At 46.0% G+C, this 23666-nt stretch overlaps 1 protein-coding gene and 1 long non-coding RNA gene across 7 annotated transcripts in view; one reads left to right on the top strand and one right to left on the bottom strand.

Moving 5' to 3' along the window:
- LOC130585261 (uncharacterized) lies at positions 1-23406 on the bottom strand. 5 transcript variants are annotated; one of them, XR_008966574.1, is made up of 4 exons: positions 23254-23406; positions 19699-19825; positions 18369-18478; positions 11182-17915 (listed from the first exon to the last, which is right to left on the bottom strand). It is a non-coding gene; the product is annotated as an uncharacterized LOC130585261 (long non-coding RNA). The 5 variants fall into 5 exon arrangements; XR_008966579.1 differs by lacking the exon at positions 23254-23406 and adding an exon at positions 20108-23210; XR_008966577.1 differs by lacking the exons at positions 11182-17915; positions 23254-23406 and adding an exon at positions 1-567 and having other exon boundaries at positions 19699-23210.
- A 61-nt stretch (positions 23407-23467) lies between these two features.
- Positions 23468-23666, top strand: part of ARHGEF5 (Rho guanine nucleotide exchange factor 5) — a 34959-nt gene continuing 34760 nt past the window's right edge. The window contains exon 1 of one of the 2 annotated variants that reach the window (XM_057385653.1): positions 23468-23534. The gene's annotated coding sequence lies outside the window, so the exon portion shown is untranslated. The remainder of the gene's footprint in view (positions 23535-23666) is intronic. The other variant, XM_057385636.1, reaches the window with a different exon arrangement.

Below are 23666 nucleotides of genomic sequence, written 5' to 3'. Positions count from 1 at the left end.
GGAAAGTAGGAAAATGTTAAGAATAAATAAGTATGTTACAATGCACTTAACTAGGCTAATGCCAACAATTAAAAATACAAATCCAGTGACAATTGCGAGTCCAAATTGTGCTAACCTTTTTCTCCATTGTGTAAACCCTGAAGGCTTTAAGAGGGTAATAACCTATGATCCAGGTTCTAATCCATCGAACCAGGCTCATGGTTGCATAGACTGAAATAATTATCCAGTTTGATCACWTGTTTCTTTCATCTTAGGTCATGCCTCCTCGTGGAGGATGAGGCACTATGGATAGTAATGTAACACTCATTCCAGATAAATTCCACACATTCCCAGCTATATTGCCTTTTCAGGTTAGCCAGTTCAGTAGCTGTATATGAGATATCTTTTGTGGTGATTTCAGGTGTCTCATCTTCCAAACCCTCATTCAGTTTTAACAGGAGGTTGTAGTAGAACAAGCAACTTTATCAAGCTGGTTACGCAGGGATTCTAATTCAGAGAGTGGATATGGTGTTGTTTCTTTAGGCAGCCTTGGTTCTAACTTGTCATTCCATTCTCCCATTCACCTCTCTGAAAAAAATTGAACCAAATCATRACACTTGAAACAGCAGCAAGAGAAAAAGCTGTGCATTTGCTCTTCGCTTACACAGAGCTTAATCGAGAGCAGAGACCAGGCTGTGTTGCAATTCATTATCTTCCCTGGTGAAGGCTCCTTGCCTGTGACAGCATCTAGATGATCTTCAAGGTCCCTTCCAACCCAGGCCAAACTGGCTGCTTTTCCATCTTGGCAGAGYTGTTTGGAATGTGCAGGTACCCAAGATCTTAATTGCATGGTTACTAGAGGATAACAGATTTATCAGCTTGAGTATTATATACAGTTTTTTTTTCCTTAAACAAGCAGGAATTATGGCCAAAATATATTTTTTCCTCTCAAAATCAATGGTTCAGTCTAATTTTAGTTGCAATATATGAAAACCCAGCAGGTGGAGATCTACAATTTTTGTTTATACAACAGTAGCTTCTTAGGGACCTTGAACTGGGCAGAGACGTAACAGCACTCAGATATTGTACAAATACAAAATGAAACGGTGTTGCCTGTCACAAACAACTTTCAGTCTAGAGCAGCATTAATGCAGTTCCCGGAAATGGGAAGCCTTCCATAGAGAATAAACTCTAGCATGATTTATTGCATGCTTCTGCTATTTTGTAATTGAATGCAACCCAAATTTCAGCTTTCCAAAATCTCCAGGACAAAAAAGAGCCCACCACATTCCCCAGGAAACTAAGGAGTTGCACAAAGCGTGACTATACACAGTATAGCTGTTGGAGTGAATGAGGGATGCAACTTGAAAAATTGTCATGTATAAACAAYGGGAAAAGCATCGAAGGGGTATAAGACTAGGATTAAAGCTTGCTTTACCACATTTATTTTTACTCCATGCATTTTGGTTTGGTTAGTATATTTTACATGCATTTTACACTTTGGCAGACTCCCTGGTTTTGAGGATTTTCTTGGTTTTCAAGGAAGAATAATGAAGTGGATTTCATAGATACAGAGGATTTAATTTTCTGTGTTGATAGACCACACTTACAGGACAGGAGGATCTATCATATCCTTAGTCTACAGACTGAGGAAAAGGCTTCAAAAGCCATGGTGAACATCAGCACAACATAAGCTCCAGTGGATGAACCAGCTCCTGTAACCCCACAGGTTACAGGATGCTGCACAAAGTCAAAGAGGCTCAAAATACTCACCCTATGTTTGTCCTTCAGGAAATTTTTACAGCGGTCACAGATTAGCTGTTAGGTTTGAAGAAAGAACTAGAAGTTCCTTGGCATATATGAAAACAAGAAATCAAACCATCACAGACATCCTCTSTGCCCATCCTCCCTCTGAGAGCTCCATGTCACTCAATGTGCACACCCCCTAAATTCTGTGGAAATATTACTAAATACTGTGTGGCTTTTGCATGGTACAGCAGAYATGGGAATTAGATTCACACACACACTTTACAGCAATAGCACTTAACTGGCTAAATAAGTGGACAAAATCATAAATAGCCCTTCCCCAACAACTGTAGTCAATGAAGTTTGATTTAGCAGAAATTGCATGAGAACTGCAGATTACTTTGGTTTAGGGTCTAATTATACTCAAAAGCAGAGATTTTCCAGTTTAAATTGAAGCCATTTAAATGGCTTCAGAGGTATGAAAGAGTAACAATTTCATCTTTAACACGTGTAGGAACAGTTCAATTCCATTGCGAAACAGATTGAAAAGGYTGATTTAATGCACTCCAAATCTGCCACCACCTGGATACTCAAGGAAACTGCATTTCAATCACATGCAGGCAGACATCGCTCACAGTCTTGCCAGGTCTGCTGGCAGAATAAAACCCACTGAAGCCATGACATAGATCCAAAATATCCCACCTGAAAAGCCAGAGGGTTCTTAAAACATTGGTAAATTCTGAAAAGAGAGGTTGAGATTTACCCTGTGTGGTATTTGAAGGGAGCCTACAAGAAAGGACAGAAACTATCTGTATTGAAAGACCACAGTAAGGTCTCCCCAGAGCCTTCTCTTTTTTTCTGGAGGTGACATGATGAAATGTGAGAGAGAATATCAGAGACAGCTGTGATACAGAGATGCTGGGAAGTGTCAGGTGAAGAGAATGTCTGAGACRACAGAAAAATGTGGCAGTTCAAGGGAGCTTGTGAAGGCTGCACAATAGAAGAGGGGTTGCAGGACAACATTGCAAGAACTGGAAWCCATGAAATGGGTAGGGCAGGATAGAAGGACAGGGCCATGTGAAGAAGCCCCAAAAACCTGGGTACTTTTTGGAAGTAGAAAGGCCCCACCATCCCCTACTGAGYGCAGATGCTGTGTTTCCAGGGAGCCGGGCAGGATCCCTGTGGCCAGATCCAGCCATGGCCAGCCCTGCCATGTGACCAGTGTCACTCATGTGTCATGTGGTGCCTGGTCAGCCACCTGCTCCAGTTCCTCCACATCCCTCCACATGCCCAGTTCAGAGCAGTGTATGGCACACACCTCACGGCACTAGGGACAGAGGGATCTGGATAGGTTGGATCCATGGGCTGAGATCAATGGCACGAAGTTCAACAAAACCAAGTAGCAGTTCCTGCACTTTGCCCACATGAACMCCCTGCAGCACTCCAGGCTGGAGGCAGAGTGGCTGGAAAATGGGAAAGGACCTGGGAACATGAGCCAGCTATTCTCAGGTGGGCAAGAGACCAATGGCACCTGGCTTGGGCCAGCAATGGTGTGGCCAACAGGACCTGGACAGTGACTGTCCCCTGTGGTGGGCACTGCTGAGGCCACACCTCAAATCCTGTGTCCAGTTCTGGGCCCCTCACTGCCAGATGGAAATTGAGGGGCTGGAGCGTGTCCAGAGAAGGGAACGGAGCTGGGGAAGGGTCTGGAGCACCAGGAGGGGCTGAGGGAGCTGGGGGGGCTCAGCCTGGAGAAAAGGAGGCTCAGGGGGCACCTTCGGGGTCTGCTCCCAGGGAACAAGGGACGGCACAAGGGGAAATAGCTTCAAGCTGTGCCAGGGATGGTTCAGGTTAGACATCAGGAAGAATTTCTTCACTGAAGGAGTGGTTAGACACTGGAACCGGCTGTCCAGGGAGGAGGTGGAGTCACCGTCCCTGGACATGTTTAAGGTAAGCTTGGACGTGGCACTCAGTGCTCTGGGCTGGGTGGCGCGGTGGTGTTCGGTCGCAGGTTGCACTCGCCCATCTCAGAGGTTTTTTCCAACCCGACGGATCCTGTGGCTGTCACGGCGGTCCGGGGACGGGCAGGAACGAAGAGCCGGGACTGCCAGGGCGGTCCCGGGAACCGCRGGGCGGGACCGCACGGAGCCACCTCCTTCTCCTCCCCGCCCCTCAGCCCGGCCCGGCCCAGGCGGTCCCTCCGGGGCGGGGGCAGTCGGGGTGGCCGATGAAAGAGCGGCGCGGTTCGGGAGCCTCGGCCGGGCGTGCCCCGCTGTCCGCAGTGTCACCGCTCCGCCTCCTGCCCGGCACGGCCTCTCGAGAGCCGCGGGTGACGCTGGGGGAGGATGGAGCTGCTCCCGACACCGCCCCCTGTGCCCTGCACCGGGGATGGGCCGGGCGGGAGGGCGCAGCGGTGGCCGGGTGCGGGCCCTGAGAGAAGGTGTTGGGGTGTCTGGAGCTTCCCGTGGTCCGGCAGGTGATGGGTGACAGTGAGGGGGGGCTCAAGCGAGATGGGCCGGAGGCAGCAGAGCTCTGYTGGGACTTTCTCATGAGGGCAGCTTCTCCTCCCGGCTGTGACCGGGACGTGTCCCTTCTCCCACAGACTGGGTCCGAGAAGGCCTCGGAGGCGCAAGGATGCTGTGGTGCACCGGCGCGCTTTCGTGAGGGAGCAGCCCTGCAAGTGTGCCGAGTGCGAGATTGCTTCAGTGACAGCTCTGCCCTCACCCATCATTGCTGTACCCAGTCCGGGGAGAGGYCTTTGTGTACTGCCACTGTGGGAAGGGCTTCCTTAGTCACACCAGTGAGGGCATGGGTGGGAGACAACATCCCTAGGTGTGGTCTGGGCGTGAGCCAAGGTGCGGCTCCCGGCCCGGGCCTGAGCTACAAGGAGGTGGACAAGGGTGTGGCTGCACCAGGTCCTCTGGATTGCAGACAGCTGGACAGTGATGCCTTTGGCCCACATTGCTCTTTCCAGTCACTGCCGCCCAACATACACCAGGCATGGAGTGGAACTGTGCAAGGGGTTGCAGGGGGTAGTTGTGCATCCCAAGGCGCCATCATCCTCTTTCCATGSTACTAGAATCAAATGCCATTTGCCACGTGGCTGTTGGTGCAGGTGTCTGCACCAACACCCTCCCTCGTGAGTGGTGTCTGCCCCTTCACAGCAACCCTCAGAGGGCATTTATTTTCCTTCATGCTTTGTGAAGTGCTGTGTATACTTACCAATGCTCTATAAATTAAAAGGATTGACATGCATTTCTTTCTGAGATCTTTATTAATTTATTTTTCTGAGATCTTTATTAATTTATTTTAAACTATCTTAATTCAAAGTGGCCTTAGGGTTCACAGCTGCTCCGAGCAGCTAAGATGGGATTGCACACTAGTCTGAGCACATAACTGGAGTTCCCTTCTACAGCCACTGTTAAGTTTTGCCTGTTCAGTATTACTTGGCTGAAATAATTGATTTCCCCTGGCCTGTTTGTCCTTTACTTTTTGTGGTCATGTAGCTGGAGAGGTGAATCTGGGTACCAACCCTTTGCTGTTGCAGAAGTTACAGGGTATGATCCTCTTCTGCAGGGATTTWATCACTTTCTGGGCAGCACAAAATCACAAGCCTGATTCAGAAAGTATATGCAAAAAGGCAAGAACCAGAAGGCTGGTTCAGGCTTGGAGAGCAGCCTGCCAGCTCCTCCCTCACAGTCATAGTGGGACACTACTGGAAAAAGTGAATTTGCTACTCTAATTCCAGCAGAGCATCCGTAGAACACTTCATCCCAGATCTGTGGTCACCAGCTGGTGCCCAAATGCTCCTGCCAGCTGTGGGTATGTAGAATACTGTAAATTTCTGTTGTGCTAATRGTGCTCAGATCCTGCAGTGAGACTGTGGCACTTTAGAAATATCTAAGATAGGCAAATGGATGAATGATGTCTCTGAAATAAAAGCCGTCACCCTGGTGGTGTTATGCTGAATCTCAACCTCTCTCCCTTCCCTTCATTTTACCCTTCCCTCCATTCCCTTTCTTTCTGTCTCCCCAGAGTGAGTTTCTCATCAGTTTCTTGGCCCAAGAATGTGGAGTTGAGGGACATTCTTAGAATTGGTCTTATTTTTCTCACATTTCTGCAAGAATCTGAAAAGCCAGAGGAGGGTATTCAGTGCTTACCATTCCTTTATGAGAGAAAGTGGTTTGTCTTTTTACTCTGCAGTGACACACCATCCTACTGATAAAAGAACCTGGTTCTGAAGAGATTGTTTTCAAGTGGCACTTGGGTTATATGTGATACAGTTTTCCAGCCCCCTGCTGGGAAAAAAAATGTATGTAACAGTGATGACTGGAATACAGCTTTTTACACTCTTCGCTTCATTGTGTCTGGGAAAACATTTCTTCTGATCTTGGAYGAGAGGTGTGTTTTGTGTATTTAATAAATTTTTAGAAGCATCTTATGCGTAACCTCTAAAACCATTTCTGACATACATCAAACAAACTAAAGTGTCCYTGCATGCACAGGTGACTTCTTTCAGGCTCTGTTTCTTCCTTACCTCAGCAACACTGGTCTGAATAGCCAGAGGAGGACACAACAGCAGGAGCCTCCACCTTTAAAAAAAAAAAAAGAAAAAGGGAAATACAGGAAATTTCCCGAGACTGAGAAAAGGGAAGCCAGAAAAGGCAACACAGTCRAAGTCAAGGTGTCCCAAAGCATTTTGCCATTGCAGAGGTGAATGGTTGATCCAGGCCCCCACGTGAGGGGAAGGGAGAGCGGAAGAGACTGAAATGAGATGAACAGCTAGGAAGGAAGGCTGGGGGGGTTGATTTCCTGAAGCTACTGGGGAAATGTGATAACACTGCATGGGAGAAGGGTCAACACTCTCCAGAGCCCCCCAAGTAATTTATCCCTCATATCTAGGCTTCCTTTTTTTTTTTTTTTTTTTTTTTCCAGAGCTCTTGCAGTTGCTCTGCTGCTCATGTAGGGCCATTTTCTGCTCTGTCTCTCCCTCCTGCTGACGTTCCCTACAACCCTGCTGAACTCTGCCTGACTATGGCTGAGGTGTTTGTGCTTTCCCATCTTCAAGCACAGAACCACAGAGGAGATTTCTCTGTGTCAGTCCCTATTCTGATAGCATTTCCCCTCACAAAAGGGCAGCCTCGCCTTGCTTCCCCCAGACCACCTCAAAGCACACAGGATGTGCCTCTGCTTTTACAGATGGAAATGCTTGTGACAGACCTGTATGTGTCCTTCCATCTTCTTTTTCCCCAACCTAAACAGATCTTTTTCAGTAGAGGGACTGGGAAGTTTCTTCCCACAGCTTTGCACCTGGCTTTTGTGCTTAAGAAGGTGYCTCTTTGCTGGCCAATTGCTTTATTTTCTTGCCTTTGGATTTCTCTTGATGCCTTCAGGCAGAAATACCAGSCAACACAGGAAAAACAGAGTTTACATATAGAATGCATTAGAGGGATTTCAGGCATCTTCACAATTCTTTGGACATATGATCAAGCCTTTATGTGAATGTAGGGTGAAACAGGAACCACAGGAGGTTTTATTGAAAAAAAAAATTAACAATTATTGGGAAAAAGGAAACAGCAATGGGAATGCAGGGAACAAGGGAGTGAAACAGAAAATTTTTCCTGTGTCTAGAGGAGAATTAAAACCATGAATACACATGAAGTCCTCATATTCTTAGAGAAGTGAAAGAAGATGGCACAGCATTCTRGTATTTGCTCTGGACCCTTGAATCCAAGTTCCCTGGCATGGTCAATGTTGATGCTACTTGTCAGGGTTGTTCTGAGGACAGGCTAGCTGTGAAAGCACTCAGGATTTACCTCAAGGCAGCCACATCCTGCCCTAAGCTTCAGGCACTTGCTTTCATTTGGCTAATTTGAGATGTAGCTGCCAATGGGACTGTGGGTTTCACCTGCATCTTCCACCTTGTTGTGACCAGAGCCACTAATGCAYGTAGAGAGAAAGTGAGTTCCTTTCTCTAGAAATGCAACCTGAGAAGATCCTGAAATTCCTCAGGTTCTGAGTCTCTGGATTCATCACCTTTGCCATCAGTGCTCAAGTCAGTCATCTCCCAGCAGAAGCTRGGGAGAGAGGCAGTGAAGTGCCAGGTCAGAAGCAGGAGGGAGAGAAAAAGGAAATGACTGGTACCTAAAAATACTCAACCCAGGAGGCATGAACCATGAACTGAAGAGAGGTGCCAGAAGAAAACCAGACATGGCTTGGAATAAAGAGAGAATGACTAATTACAGATGCTTCCTCCAAGTCTGTGAGGAGGTAAAAATGATGTCACTGCTGGTGTGATCATTTAGGTTAGTGCATCACAGCAGTGGCATTGTTTCTCTAGAGCACAGMTGGAGAGGAAAACAGCCTCATCTGGAATGCATCCACAAATTGTTACTTCACTCTACCATGAAGCTGTCTGTGAAGAAGGCTTTTTTTATTCCCTTTCTTGGTGATATCACAGCTCCCATATCTGCAGTACCCTTCTAGCCCTTAAAAATCCTGGTAGCTTTCTCCCAAATCCAGAGTAAAGAACATCAATCAGCTGAACAGCATATGCTGCCACTAACTTTTGCTCCAAAAGCATCATGTGAAGAACTGCTAAAGCAAAACCTGCATGAAAATGTTTTGTGCTGCCATTTGGGCACAGTGTCCCTTACAAATAAGGTAAAAGGATTCCAATCTCCTCATTCCAAAGGCTCCTTCGCTGGCTGAAAGGTTCATATTCCTTGTATTAAACAGGTATCTCCAAGGCTGGGCTTTCATGACATTCTGCAGTGGCAAACAGATCTTGCTGATTTGTGACAGCAGATTATCCTGGATGCTAAAGTTCTTGCAATCCCCAGCCACTCCACTGAGTTATTTTTAATTTGCATTGCTTCCCCAATCCAGTGCTCAGCACAGCTCCACAAACAGCAGGGCTGGCAMAAGTGAGAGAAAACTGCAGTCTGGGAAGGGCGGTAACAAACATCCCCAGAGCTCGATTCTTTAAGTTGGTATTGCCACCATGCCATCCAACAGGAGCCCGGGGGGAGCAGCAGAAATTAACAGAAAGCAGAACCAAGGCATTAAACAGGAATGTGCCTGTTTTTGCACACGAGGAATATCTGCAGATGACGCTCCGTTTATGAATCTTTTCCAAGTGCATGTCACACAGCCGGAATTGGTGCTCAGCTCTTGCTAAGTACCTCTGAGAAGTGGAGCTGCCAGGTTTGTACTCCTCTGCCCATCCCCTTGGAGCTCTCATTCCACCTTCTTTTCTTCCAAAAGCCTCATCCCTCTTCTGTGTGACTTCATGGCCACTTCCTCCTGAGCTCTGCTCATGGTGCCAGTGCAGCACTGTGTGCAGCTGCAGCGTGATGCAGACTGAAAATTCAGTGGCTGAAGAGTAATAGTTTTCCACTCTACCCTTGGTTATTTTTAGCTGGATCAGTTCGTGATCCAATCCACTGTACAGACACACAAACAGCTGTGTCAGTGTGACAGGAGGAAAATGTTTGAGGGAAGCAGAGGAGAGGCTTAGCCGAGTTTAATCATCACTGGTACCAAATGGGAAACCACAATCATGAATGATTGCTCTAAATGCCTGGCAGCAGTTATTTAAACTTCAGTACAGCTCCCTGTCTTACTTCTTATGCAAGAAACAAAGCCTAGGGAACTTCCCAAGTCTGTGCCACAGAAAGGAAGTGGCACTGTGTCTGGTTTAGCCGCACCTTTCTGCATGAATCAAGGCAAGGTGAATGTGGGGAGCCTGAACAAGTCTGCTGGCAGGCAAAGCAGCCAGGGTTCCTCACAGCTTCTTTACCTGTTGTAGTTTGGCCAGCCTGAACATTTAAAGATCAAGTCCTGCTGAGATCAAAATTTGCCAGGACACCAGCCACGAGCAGCTACCCAGAAGTGTGCAAACTGTTTATAGTGGCCAAAAGCCATGCCTGAGACACATGCTAAATACTGGCCACTACCAAAAGAGAGTTAGTAATTCTGACACATAATTTAAACATGGAAAGTATAATTAAAAATCTAGATGTTTATTCAGAAGCAAAAAAATCTATTTATCAACTAAAATCACTTACTGAGGTATATAACATGCTCCTTCTCTGGGGTACCTGAGCAATGGTTGCTGTGGGCAAGGAATGGTGGGGATATTGTTTCATGAAGAATTGTTCCAGAAAGGCTTTATAGAATCATAGAATGGTTTGGATTGGAAGGAACCTTAAAAGGTCATCCAGTTYCAACACCCGGCCATGGGCAGGGACACCTTCCACTATCCCAGGTTGCTCAGAGCCCATCCAACCTGGCCTGGAAGACTTCTGCTGTGAAGTAGCCACAACTTCTCTGGGCAACCTGTGCCAGGGCCTCACCACTCTCACAGGGAACAATTTCTTCCCAATATCCCATCTAAAGCTGCTCTCTTTCAGTGTGAAGCCATTCCCCCTTGTCCTGTCACACCAGGCCCTTGTCAAGAGTCTCTCTCCATCTTTCCTGGAGACTCCCTTCAGGGAATGCAAGGCCACAATGAGGTGAAACAAAACTACTCAGAATCTTTTAGGCTGGAAAAGACCTTTAAAGTCATCAAGTCCAACCACAAGCCATCTTACTTGGTGTGTTTTCCTTTCTTTACAAGGATCGTGACTGCAGCAGCACTCTGAAAATGTGGACAAAGCCACTGCTTATTTTGGGCTTGTCCCAGGAAATTAAAAAGCTATGCAAATCCTGCTTTTATCCCTCAGAATTGCATCCAGGGATGACAAGCAGCAGTTTCATGTAAGATGTTTTTTAAAACCTTTCAATCTTTCAGGTTATTACACCCACAGGTTTTCTACATAAGCAAGAAAAAATACAAGAAAAAGTGTAAGCACAAGGACATGTTTTTCCTGGATGATACMCATCATCATGCAACCTCCCTCCTGCATAGTCACTTGAAATTTCACAACTGTGGTTCAGATAAAATACCAATGATCTGATTCATTCTTCCACTGAATTTCACTGTGAATAATTGTAAAAAGCACATTTAGTGCCATGACTCAGTAGGCAAAATATCTTCTGCTCCTCCTGGCTGAAGTTTGCTGTGCCCTACACCCCCCTCCAGCAYAGGCTGTCCATAAATGGCCCCATGGCTCCATAACTAGGTTCCTGACACTCAGTTTTCCCAAGGATTAATGTCTGAGCTTCCAGGAGAATTTGTCATCAGTACCATCAACAAAGAAAGCGCCCACAATTATATTATGTTTTATAATTGCATCCCATATCTCCCAAAACTGAAGTCATCACAGATACACCACAATTCCCAGTTTATAAACTGCTGACTTTCTGGGGAGGTCACAAAGGAAAGCAAAGGTTTATTAGTAGGCCTACATGTACAGCAGTTGACTGGAAATGTTCAGGGGGTCTAGAACTGAAAAAAAAAAAAAAAACAAACCTCACATTCCAACTACTTCTGTAGCTCTGAGATCAAAATCATGGAACGTAAGAGACCATGTTTTTATCAAATCTTTATTCCTGTGAGTCCCAAGGGGTCAGCATTACATAAAACTTCTATGAAAAATGAATGCCATTCCATGAATAACTTGCATGTATTATGTAAAATATTTATTGAAGACAAATGCCATTCCATGAATAGCTAGGATGCTGCTTACTTTAAATAACAGTGTGTTCATCTGCTGTAAATGAAGTTCTGTCTTCTGCCCAATTAGATTAATTTTATACCTCAGTCTACCACCCTTTTCATAAGTAAAGTTTATGAACACATTTCTGCTTTTAAATACCGCTTTCATAAGATCCTATATATGCAAAAGGACACCGAATGCAGCTCAAGGGAAGGGAAGACCAAWCACAAATGAAAGATTCTGAAGAACATCTAAACCTGGCCTAGGGTTGGCAGACAACCACAGGAATATCAATTAGAGCTCAGGTCTACATCCCACTGAGTTCATCTTTGCGTTAGGGGAATTAGAGGACCATCCCTGAAGTGAGGAGCCATCTTCAAGTGTTTCTTAGCTATAGTGAAGGGTTAGTTGTCTCAGCAACTTTAAAAAGCTGGATCACTGGATGTAAGAGAAAGTTATTTATTCCATCACTTTCCACTTCCCATACACAGGACGTTTCTGTCAAGGTGTTCTGCACATAGATTTGGAGTCTACAACAGTACACACACACACATATAAAATCTGTAACAGTATATCCTGGTATTATGTAAAATCTAATACAATGATATTAGATAGTGTGTACAATCTTCCTTTATTTATATACAGTTACTAAAACTACAGCTGYGTATACACAATTCCCTTTCCCTCCAACTGAACAAACAAGCTTTTTAGAGAAACCACATCACCTGTGTTTCCTGACTGTGTTGTTTCAGATTCTGACTTGCTCACCTTTTTCCCCTCTAGGCTTCTGTCTTCTTTGGTCTTACAACTTCACTGTGTCTACTCCACACATCCCTTCCAGAAGACAAACTGCAAAATCACAGGAGTGAAACTGATTTTATGAAACCGTGGTTCTCACAGAAAGATACATTATCAGCCCATCCTCATCCTGAGCGAAGATTAACTCTGCATTMAAAATTTTAATAGTTTTAAAATATTATAAGTAATAACAGACTGAGAATAGGTCATCAAACAAAATAAGAGAAGCCCCTTTTTCAAATATTGAAGCAGCACTTCTAGGRCATGACTCATCTATTCCTAAGGCAGACACCTAAAACAAGTCAGATGAATCACCACCTAACATTTCTYCCCAGAAGTTTCAAAATCAAAGACAGTTCAGAAGCTCTCTTTGATGTTATTAAGTACGTATTTGTAGATTTGGAGGTTAATTTCATGGTATGCTTTTGACAGGCTCGGGGAGGGATTTTTCCTCTAGTTTCTGGAGGAAGTAAGATTCTTTTTATCCCACTGTCATCCCCCAATTAGGAACCAACTGGCTCATTTCAATCAAATACAAACAGGTAGAGGAATCAAGAGATGAGAAGGTTCCTGTATCCAGGGATCAGTGCTCCTATAACCAGGGATCAGTGGCCAGGTGCAGCAGAGAGCTCTTACTGGCATTCCCATGGGAGGATCAGCAGGGAGAGACTGCCTTGTCCATCCTCTTTGGCATTTAATGCAACATCTTGTCCAGGCAGCAGGACAAAATATTTGGTTTGAAAACTGAATCTGCTGGGAACTCAGGAAGGATATAAGGATGATTTGGGAGAAAGGGGTGTTGGGAAGAAAGTGAAATAAATGACAGCAGAAGGTGCCCATTTTATAATAAAGTATTAATCAGAATACTGGCAATAATGAGTGCTCTATATACTGTTTGGGGTCTTTAGACTAGAAGGATTTGTTTCTGTAACACTGTGCATGACCAGGACTTCCCCTGCTGGACACTGAAGTAGCTGATACAAGGGGGTTACATAACTCCAACAGATCCTGGAAGCTGGTGCTCCTGAAATGAAGGAGAGGACTTACACYTGTTCTTTGGCAGCCCTTCCTCCTTAGGAGTTTCTGAAATGAGCACACTTCTTAGAAAATGGGAACTTCTTCTGCCTAAGAGCCTCTCCAAAGCAGATTAGCAGAAATCAGTCAGAAATTAATTAACTTCTCCTATGAGGACAGGTGTAGAGAGCTGGGGTTGTTCAGCCTGGAGAAGGCTCCAGGGAGACCTTAGGAGGCATTTCAATATGTAGAAGGGTCTTACAAGAAAGATGGGGACAATTTACAAGGGCCTGGAGTGACAGCACAAGGGGGAATGGCTTCAAACTGACAGAGAATAGGTTTACATTAGGTATCAGGAAGAAATTCTTTACTCTGAAAGTGGTGATGCCCTGGCACAGAGGCTGCCCCWTCCTGGGAGTGTTCAAAGACAGWTTGGAGGGGGCTTGGAGCAGYCTGGCCTAGTGGAAGGTGTCCCTGCCCATGGTAAGGGGTTGGAATGAGATGAGCTTTAAGGTCCCTTCCAACCCAAACCATTCTTTGATTCTGTGATCTGGAAGCTCCTGAGGAGAGTGTTGGTGCCTTTCCTGAACCTGGGAATTGAGGACAAAGCCGGGAAGTTCTGTGGGGACTCTGGTTTCTTTGCAGGGCTGGGATGCAGGGAGTGAGCTGCACATGCTGGTTCCTGCACTTGGCAGAGCCTGGGGGCCTGGCACCTGCTCCCAGCACCTGGCTCGGCAGGGCCCCCCACACCCACGCAGGAATCCTGGCCAACTCCACTGTGGAAAGCACTGGGAGCATGGAAGGGGGTGCAGCAATACATGGCTGGAGTGCAGCAAGAAGCYACCACTGACATTGGACAGGGAACAGCAAACAGCCAGGCTGCTCCAGGGTGGGTGTGGGAGCACATCYGCAGTGATAAGAGGTTTGCAAAACAACCTCTGGGAAGAAACCAGGGAACTGCGTTTATTGAGTCTAGAGGAGAAAGCTGGAAATAGGGCAGGACACGATAGTGCAGTTGCAGTGCATGAGASGTTGCTATTGAGAGGCAGCGATTACACTGCTAGGACAGAGGTAAGATCTAACCAACTTAATTTCCAGGAAAGAAAAGAAGACAGGAGAAAAGAAAAACAAACCCACTAGATGTTGGAGAAACTTTCCCTGAGCAAGCCAGAGCTGGAAAATGTTATCTAGGAGGTTGTGAAAACCCCTGCACCACAAGTTAACCAGACATCGCCACACTCTCTCAGTAGAGGACTGATTGCCAAGCTATCCCTCAGCCTTTGGAAAGCAAAAATCCATCTACCCTTTTCAAAAATAAACTAAAAACCATCCATGCATGTCACATGGATCATTAAACATATGGGTGATGAGTAAAACGTTTAGCATTTGCATAACAAAGCTACTACAGATTTACAAATCCTGATTTCAATGCAGGCATTTAAATTCAAGCTCTTATTTGRATAGAAAACTTTCATCTTTCCTCTCAAAGAAACTGCCTTGCAGTTGTTGAGCAGGTAAATGCTGGCAAGACTTTTTAGTGCTATTTCTGTCACATGGCACCTCCTTCCTGCAATCAGCCTTTCTCCTCTGTTATGTCCTGCTCCCATGAAGCGAAGCAGCAGCCACTTTATATTCTTTGGAGTACTTTTAGTCCTGTTGAAATCTTTGTGGGCTGGACCAGTCCCACAGCAATATTATAGAGTCATCTTTCCACCATCTGACAATATAGGGGCATAAGATACCCCAGGCACTGGAAAAAAATCCAGACCATRCGGTTCTTATAGGATCCACTGCAGAGAACACTCCTAAGACAGGGAGACATTTAGACCTTCCCAGTTCATTGGGAGTAATTAAGGCCACTAGGACATCTTATTTGATGGAGTACATAAAGGACAGAGTTAGGGCTTTTCTGAGTTGTTGACTGGGTATCTAAGATGAAATAATCTAGGCATAGTCCCATGTGGCATATACATGGAAAGGGTTTAGATGGGAATTTTGACCTGATTCGGGATCAGCTGGTTGACACCAGAGAAAAGCCTGATCTGTTTGCTCCTTGTGGGAAGAGCTGGAGTCAGGATTCATCCCTTCCTTCCTCAGCATCAATGAAAGCACCTCAGCAAGAAATCAACCCCTGAAATGGAATGTGTTCACTGTGAGCCCTGCCAGGAAGGCACTCCAGCACCAGAGSTGGGACAAAGGCAAAGATATCCAAGCCACTGCTTGGAATCCTGCAGGGAATAWGAGGCACAACCCCAAACACTACAGAGAACAACCTGACAATGCTCCAGGGCCCAGGGGTAGCAGGAGGTGGATGTGAGTACTCTACTAAGSTGATGGGCCTTGGGAGGTCATGTGGGTTTTTTGAGAATTACTAACAAGGGAGAGGGAGGTCCAAGGAATGGAACATCAACCATCAGCTTACAGTTGTGACAAGGTAACTTTTAAACATCCTTTTGGTCTTTGTTYCTTTATTCTCTCAGATTCCTTGGGGATTGCAACTCACTGTGTCTCAGGAGGTGTGAAAATTTCAGAAGAGGAAAAAGAGTCTGTGACAAATGCATGTTGACCACAGGACAAGGATGTGGCCCCTACCACAGCCACTTTACAATCTGAGCCTCCAAAGTACAACAGCAAGCTTTTTCCTGAGGCAGAAACACCACTCTTTTTATAGGGTCACTCTACTTYTATGGGTTATTTGCAGTATTATTCTTGTGCTGTTCTTAACTAAATGCAAAGAAAACTAAAAATATCACACAGTGTGAATCACAAAAAAAGGCCCTTTTTGTGTGTTAAGGACAAAAGCTCAATTCATGAAAAATGTGCCTTTGCTCATAGGAAACAATCCTGCTTCAGTCTGCCCTTCCAACAACAGCACCAGAGCTCCAAACAAACAATACTTCCCCACCCCGTGTGTATGGCTGTATTTCTCTGCAAGCTCACRTCAATCTTTACAATCCATCCTATAGGAAAGGCTGCTTTTTCCAGAACTGAGGGGGGTGAGGGGCACAGGGAATCCTCTCTCAGTATAAAACAGGCCAGCACTGTGGAGGTGATTAAGGAACATGTGCTCATTTTTCTGTTATGAGTTTTGTTATCTAAATTACAGGACTCAAATTTAGGGCCTTCAGGAAAGCCACCACGGGTGCTAAAATTACAGGGGTTTTATTTAAAAAGAAACCTGAAACTACAATAAAATGGTGTATCTTTCTTGAACTTACCCTTACAGCAAGCCTTAACACAAACTACCTGAAGGAGGAAAAGCGAAGTTGCTCTCTAAACCTGCTGATGTGACAACAACCAACACACAGGAGCAGCTACAACGAACAGAATGATGCTTCTGCTGGTGTTCTCTCCCTGGRTGCAGCCAGGAAACAGCATCAGGAACAGCTTCCCATGAGGGGGCACTACACTATCATACATCCAGGCTTAGAGATCTTCACCTCCAGGACTCATGCAGACACAWTTTGACTTTGTTTATCCTCCTCTACAAAAACAAAGCTGATGAAAAATTACTGTTTATCTCGTTAAAAGTTACATTACTGCATGTAATTCCATCCATCCATGACYAAAACAAAACGCCAAACACTACATCTGGAATGCAGGGGAAATTTGGGATTTCTGAACTTTTAAGTACTTGATTTCACAGCAATTCAAGAGGACCTTAGTACAAACTAAGGACTTTCTTGTGCAATTTTTTAATGAACAGGGAATCCTCTTTACTGGTGAATTGGACAGATTAATTTGTGGGCTGGATTTTGTGTCTAGCCAACAAGAGGAAGGGAAGTGAAGGGCTGGTCTGAGTCATTACTACTGACCTACACCACAAGCAACAACACTTAATTGGACATTATCATACGAGGATCTCAGCTAGAAAGAAGCAACTTCCTGGCACAGTGGTTTCCGAGTGTGCAGGGATGGGCAGGATGGGGCTGGGGCAGAGGCAGCTGTTTTGAGCACAGGGGAAAGGTGCTGAGTGTCATCCTCCCACCTGGCTGCCCACACTCCGGTGCTGCAGCTGCCCACATGGGGAATAACCTGCACACATGCAGCTCCTACACAGCCACATCCTCCCTTTCAGCTGGAACCAGAGGAATATTTGGCAAGCCCCTCAAAGGCGCCATGCTGCTTTCAATTTTGCTCTCTATGCTCAATTTTGTAGAGGTTCCAACTATTTCAGCAGCTCTGGACTAGAATAAGAGTACCTGCACTGGTGTGACTCTGTCCATATTCCACCTTACCCTTACTATAATTCACTTCTAAAGTTCACAGTTGGAGCAGAAAGCCTGAAGAAATGACCATAGGGTAAGCAGCCTACCTGAATCTGAATAAAACAGGCAGAATGAAGTGTTCTAGATGTTCTGGCAGAGAATTGGTTGGTTTGTTGTCAGGATCCTTTCTACAGAGGCCTTTGAGTGTCACCCCCCTTCCCCCACAACTTATGTTATTGCCATCAATGCCCACATATATGAGAAAAGTACATCAGTAAGACTGATGAAGTTCGTGCTTTAGCAAATGGAATAGAAATATTTTAAAAGTCCTGTAACGACTTTTCAAAGAGGAAAAGGAGAAAATTATCAATASCTGGATACTCTCTCTTTAGGCTTTCTCTCACTCCTGAGGAAGCAGGAGAAACATCAGTGTGTGAGGTGCATGTAAAGGGCAAGGTTGAGATTCCAATCCAGCAATTATCTGCACATGGGTATGAAAGATGGTGTGAGCTGGGAAACAATTTACTGGAGCATGAGGGCTCTGCTTCAGATTTGCACAAGGATTTAGCTGCAACAGAAGGACCGTAGAAGGGTTTGGGGGAAACTCCAGCTTTTTGCAGTGCTCAGAATCACACAAAACAAATGGAAAGCAGCACAGGAAACCAAGAGCTGCCTCCTAAAAGGCTCCCTGGGAGCTGCAGCTGGGGATTTCAGTCTGAGAGAGGCACCTGCCACGAACTAGCAAGTATCCTTGGGGTGTCCTTGGCATGGAGCACCTCAGGGTGGAAAAACAAAAAGCCCAAAGATTTCCTTTAAATTGCACTGAGCTTGGAATTGCCTAAATCGACTGCTGTAAAAGAACAGCTGTTTGGGAATGTTTGCATAACCAGTTCTCGTTAAGCTTTTCCAAAATTTGTTTGCGGTATTTCTGGATAGCAAGACCAATGCTGTGATCCTGAAYTGCCAAAAATTAAAACTTTGGACGATGGAGTAGAGGCAAAGCCCATAAAAGCTTTCTTACCTTCCTCTTTGTCTGACTACTCATTCCCCCAGTTCACGTTTTTTCCTCCATAGTGTCTTTCTGTCATTTTGAAGGCATCTTAATAGTATGAAGCACAGTGGTTTTCCAACCTGCAAACAAGAAGCTCCTYTGAATAAATATTGGGGAAAAAAGAACCTGTGCTAAAGGTTATATTTTCTGAAGCAGTTATCCAATCTTTAATGATATGTACTATGGTTAAAACAACTGGTTTCCTGGTCACCAGTAGCATTTGGGAACTCAGTGATGGAATTTTCAGTGGAATAGGAATGAGCTCTTACATTTTCAAGAGGATTTTTCCTTCAGCCAAACTTGCAAAAATGACATTTGATATACCTAATGCAATATAACATCTCAGTCTTTTCTTCCTGTTGAATATATGGCTTTTAAAGCCCTATACCCACCTCTTCCCTTTTAGAACAGGCAGGAGCTTATAATCAMGTGAACTGTTGGGCAATGTCAGGCTACAGGATGTGTGCAAATGAAAATATTCTTTTACCACCTTTCACAGCTGACAGGCAGGGACTGTCCAGACCATCCCTCATCTTCATGCCTCTAACAGCAGCCTTTGTCTCAAGACAGTCTGTAGTCTTGTCTATTTGTTTAAATTTTCCTGGCAGATCCCATAAAWATGGGAAATTTAGCTGTGTAGGACAATGGCCTAATTTGTTCATTAAACCAGACCACTGCAATTACTTTGGAAGACATTTGTACAACRCATTAAATGGGCCACTCGTACTTAATCCATCCAGCAGACCTTCACTGTAACTAGTACATAATTCAGAACATAAAACTATCCCTCCATGGCTCATTTGCAGGGATCCCTTTTCACAAAGGGTTCTTAGTGCTTTTTGTAGGGAGAAAAAGTGTATGAGGTTGAATAAGGATTATAAAGATATGTAATTTAAGTGGATTATTTTGCTCCTGGTTTTATTCCATGGGAGCAAACACAGCATTTTATCTATGTCACTTGCTGGCTGCAAGCTGTTTAGGATTCCCAGAAGAAGGCACTTGAGAAGGAAATCAGGGAAGCCCATTTTGGTCTGTGCTTCGCTTGGGATATTCACGTTCTTTGACAATATGGGTTTTGTCTCAGAGYTACTGTGATTAACTCAGGTTATGGCAGCAGTGTGGATTTGTAACTAGTTTCACATAGGAAAGCATTTCTAGCACATCATCTGAAGGAAATTCCCAGTTCTCTCTTTTCCTAAACCTTTCTGTCACAGCCCCCTGGACATCTCCTTGAACAAGTTTCAGGAAAGATCCCAGAAATCACTATTTGTCTCTGTGGAGTCCATAGTTTCTTACACACCTGGGATAAATGAAGGCTCTGCCAGACAGCAGCGGRAGTCACCTTTGTAACTGCATCCACAACTGGCACTGAAGCAGATTCTCAGACTAAGACAGGCCAAAGCTCACTCTCACAAATTAAGAACTTCCTGTAAACAAACCAAGAAACAAAAGCTAAAAATACTCCTCCTCCCTAGCTGCTGTCATGTGGGGAAATTACAGCATGAGATACACCTTAATCTGAAGCAGGGAAGCTCCAACCCTTATCTCTGAAGGATGGTTTGTACTCTTAAAACAACGTAATACCCCACTGCATCCTGTCTGTCCTACAGACCGAATCCAAAGCCATGGATTCGGAAGAGAGAACCTGTCAATCATATAGCTGCATTCAAGATTTTTTTTTTTAAAGGGAGTGAAATGTCCTTTTTTACCTCAGCAYCTGCTCAAGGTGCTGGCACCCACAAAAGCAACAAGGGCACTGCAATACCAAAGCTGGGCTGAGGCCAGGGGAGCGTCTGCAGTTCTCTGTCTGCTGCAGTGAAAATCCAGTGCTGGAGGCTGGGACTCTGCTCCCTGCTGAGGAAAAAGCGTAAACAAGGAGCAGGAAAGGAGATGACTGGGTTTCAGAAGGGTTGTTACCGCTGGATGTTCACAGCAAGCCTTAGAGGAAATGAAGGAAACGGCCAGGACTGACTCACCGGGGATGGGTGTTTTACTTGCTGCTTGTGTAAACTTAGTGTGCTTCGGTTTCCAAGCTCTCTGTTCTGGGCCTTTCCATTATTACCAGAGTTTTTCATGCCTTATACGCAGGTTTGCATCTGCTTGGAGTAAGGTATAGCTGCTACACACACCTAGGGAAGTGAACTGTCTTTCAAAGCAGGGCTCAAGCAGATGATTATAGTTAAGTTTTAAAAAGATACAACTCCCCCTCTCTGCAGTACTTCTGATATATCGGCAGCTGAACCAAGTTACTGCCAGGTTCTGTCCTGCTGCCTGCCTGAGTTTTGGCATGCCCAGCTGTGTGCTTTGCATATAGAACTATACCCAGAACRGTGTCTGCTGCAGAGCAGAGAGGATATGACAGCACAGGACTTGAGCGGGACGGGATGTTTACAAGGAGGATGTTGGAGCGGGAGGTTAATGTCCCAACTGCCCCTCAGCCTGACGATAGCACAAGGCACTGCAGGAAGCCAGAGCACTTCAGAGTACAGAACCCTGCTCTTGGTGCTGCTGGGCCTCTTTAGAGGRAAGGGACATACCAGGGATATATGTCCAGGGACATATATATGTATGTACCCCAAAAGRTATATCCTTGAAGGGAAAGGGGCATACCAGGCACTCAGCTGCTGAAGCCCAGAGTTTGGTGGGCTGAGATASGTGACAATGCAGCCCAATCCACCTGGGATACTCACAGCATGGGACAGGACCTCTCCTGCTTACACTGTGCATGATTCCAGATGTGTTCAGGCACTCAAACTCTCTGTGCAATGGGCACAGAAAGTAAGGTATCTCAGGACATGATTAGCAAAACCAAATAGAAAACTGCCTCTGCAGCTGCTGGAGGTGCCAAGGACAGGGAAAAGGTGAAGCCCACATTAGAAAATGAGCTGCCCTTTTCTGGATGGAAGAGGAGAGTTTTCCAGTCAGGATGACCAACTCCRACCCACTGCCAGCTGCTAGGAACTTAGAAAATGCAGTAGGAATAAGCATTGGCTATTTATATGATGTCCCAGAGGTCTAAGACCARCCCAAGAGAGACATGATCCAGAATCAGCTTCCCAGTGTCTCAGCTTGTGGGAATTTAAAGCATGCCTTTCCTCGCTGTTGACTGTAAATGCAGTGATGTGGAATGGGAATCTCAGCTGCAGGAGATCATCCACTCTGCTGAAAGAAGGCACCCACACAAACAAATGAAAGGAGTAATTGAATCAGAAGGCAGCAGCAAGCACGAGGACCATTCTGTGGCTGGCTGGGGAGAGGTCTCAGTGTGCCACTTCCAAGGGGAGTTTTTCAGCCAGGGAGACTCCACACAGGTCATGCAGGGAAGGGAAGGTTCAGGATTGCCTGGGTGTTTGAGCCAAGATTACCACTTTCTCTTTTCCTGAAACCTTCAGAGCACATCCTAGAAGATACACACCTGCAAGCCTCAGGAAATGATTAGGAAAAAAATCCAAACTTAGCCATGAGACAACTCTGGATATTAATTTGAGGGGACAGAATATATAAGATAGGTAATGCCTTCCTCAGGCACCCGTCTAGAATAATCCTTTGCACACTTTGCATTTTTGGTGAGCAAAGACCCATATGCACCATGGAACCAAATGCACCCTCACATAAATTTAAGCACATCCAGGTGTCATGGATGCAATTAATGAAACTGGGGCAGTGGAGAATRAAGTAACCTACTCTTTACTTTGCCATGCAATGAAAATCCCCCAAAACACCAAACACCTTTTGGACTTGCCTCTTTTTTTCATGATCACAATAATCAGTTGTGTCAGTGTTTCCCTTTCTCCTGCTACTCCCATACATCCCTAACACATACTACCTTGTCCTCCCCTTTTCTTCTTTCCCTTCATTCATGTCATTTACAGTCAAATTGGCTGACAGGGACACAATTTCCTTTACTGATATGGAACTGATAKGCTGTTCCCGAGCTGAACATAGCCAGAAAGGTTCCTATCCACAGGATATTTACCTGTGCATCTATGAAAGACAAAATGCCCAGGAATTGTAACTGTGGATGCAGCTTCGTAATGTAGCCCTACAGAATTTTTCTACCCATGTCCTGYTCAATTTCTTCTGAATTCACATGTTTCATTAATTTACATTTATCTGATGATCTTGCCTGGGATCCCGTAATCCTGTAAAGCCTGGGACAACCCAACACTTTTCCTTGACCCCCTAACTGCCTGCTGGGAACACAAAAGGCTCACGCATGTGAAGTTAAGGAATGAGTAAACGAGAGGCTCGGGTAATGAAGGAAGGTTTGAAAAAAGAAAAGCACCTCTAATTCTTAAGCTGGTCCACACACCAAGCTGGCGGGCCAGGTGAACTCCAAAGGCAAAGCAACSGTGCACTGTGTCCAAACCCGAGGGGGACACTGTTATTATAGAATCACAGAATGTCTGGAATTGAAAGGGATCCACAAGGATCATCCAGCCCAACTCCTGGSCCCGCACAGACACCCCAACAATCCCACCATCTGCCTGCGAGYGTTGTCCAAACATTTCTGGAGCTCTGGCAGGCTCGATGTTGTGATCACTTCCCTGGGGAGCCTGTTCAGTGCCCCACCACCCACTAGGGGAAGAACTTTTTCCTAAAATCCACCCTAACCCTCCCCTGACACAGCTCCAGCCGTTCCCTGAGTCCTGTCCCTGGTCACAGAGAGCAGAGATCAGTGCCTGCCCCTCCTCTTCCCCTCGTGAGGAAGCTGCAGAACTGCTGGCAGCAGCTCTGACCTCAGTCTCATCAAGGCTGAACAAACTTCAGCCGCTCCTCGTGTAGCTTTCCCTCTAGGACCTTCACCCAGAGTCTTACTATTGAATTAAAAAGAAAAAAAAATTAAGGAAAATACCTTCCGCTCGGACGTGTCGGGGACAGGAGCGGGGCCAGAGCCGCCGCGGCCGCCCTGCCCTGCCCTGCCCCGCCGCGATGCCGTCGGAGCGCGGCCGCCGGCCCCGCACGCCAATCAGGGCGGCCCGCCTGCCTTCCTGTAGGTGTGCCCGGCTCACCTGGAGCCGCGCTCGGCACTCATGACATACCTGCGGCCCCGCGCAGGGCGGCGGCGAGGCGGCGGCCGAGGGGCGCCGGGGGGGGCAGCGCTGGCCCCGGCCCCGCGATGTGAGCCCGGCGCAGGTAAGGGCGGCCGCCGGGGGCGGCGTTGCCGTATTCCCGGGAGAGGCGTTGCTCTATGCCCGGGATCGCCGTTGCCGTATTCCCGGGAGAGGCGCGGGCCTGGCGCCGGAACCCCGCCGAGCCCGGGCCGGG

Source organism: Malurus melanocephalus, unplaced genomic scaffold, assembly GCF_030028575.1.
Source record: "Malurus melanocephalus ecotype Western Australia unplaced genomic scaffold, MMel_1.1 scaffold_16, whole genome shotgun sequence".
NCBI classification, from domain to species: domain Eukaryota; kingdom Metazoa; phylum Chordata; class Aves; order Passeriformes; family Maluridae; genus Malurus; species Malurus melanocephalus.
This window is presented reverse-complemented; position numbering and strand designations above follow the sequence as displayed.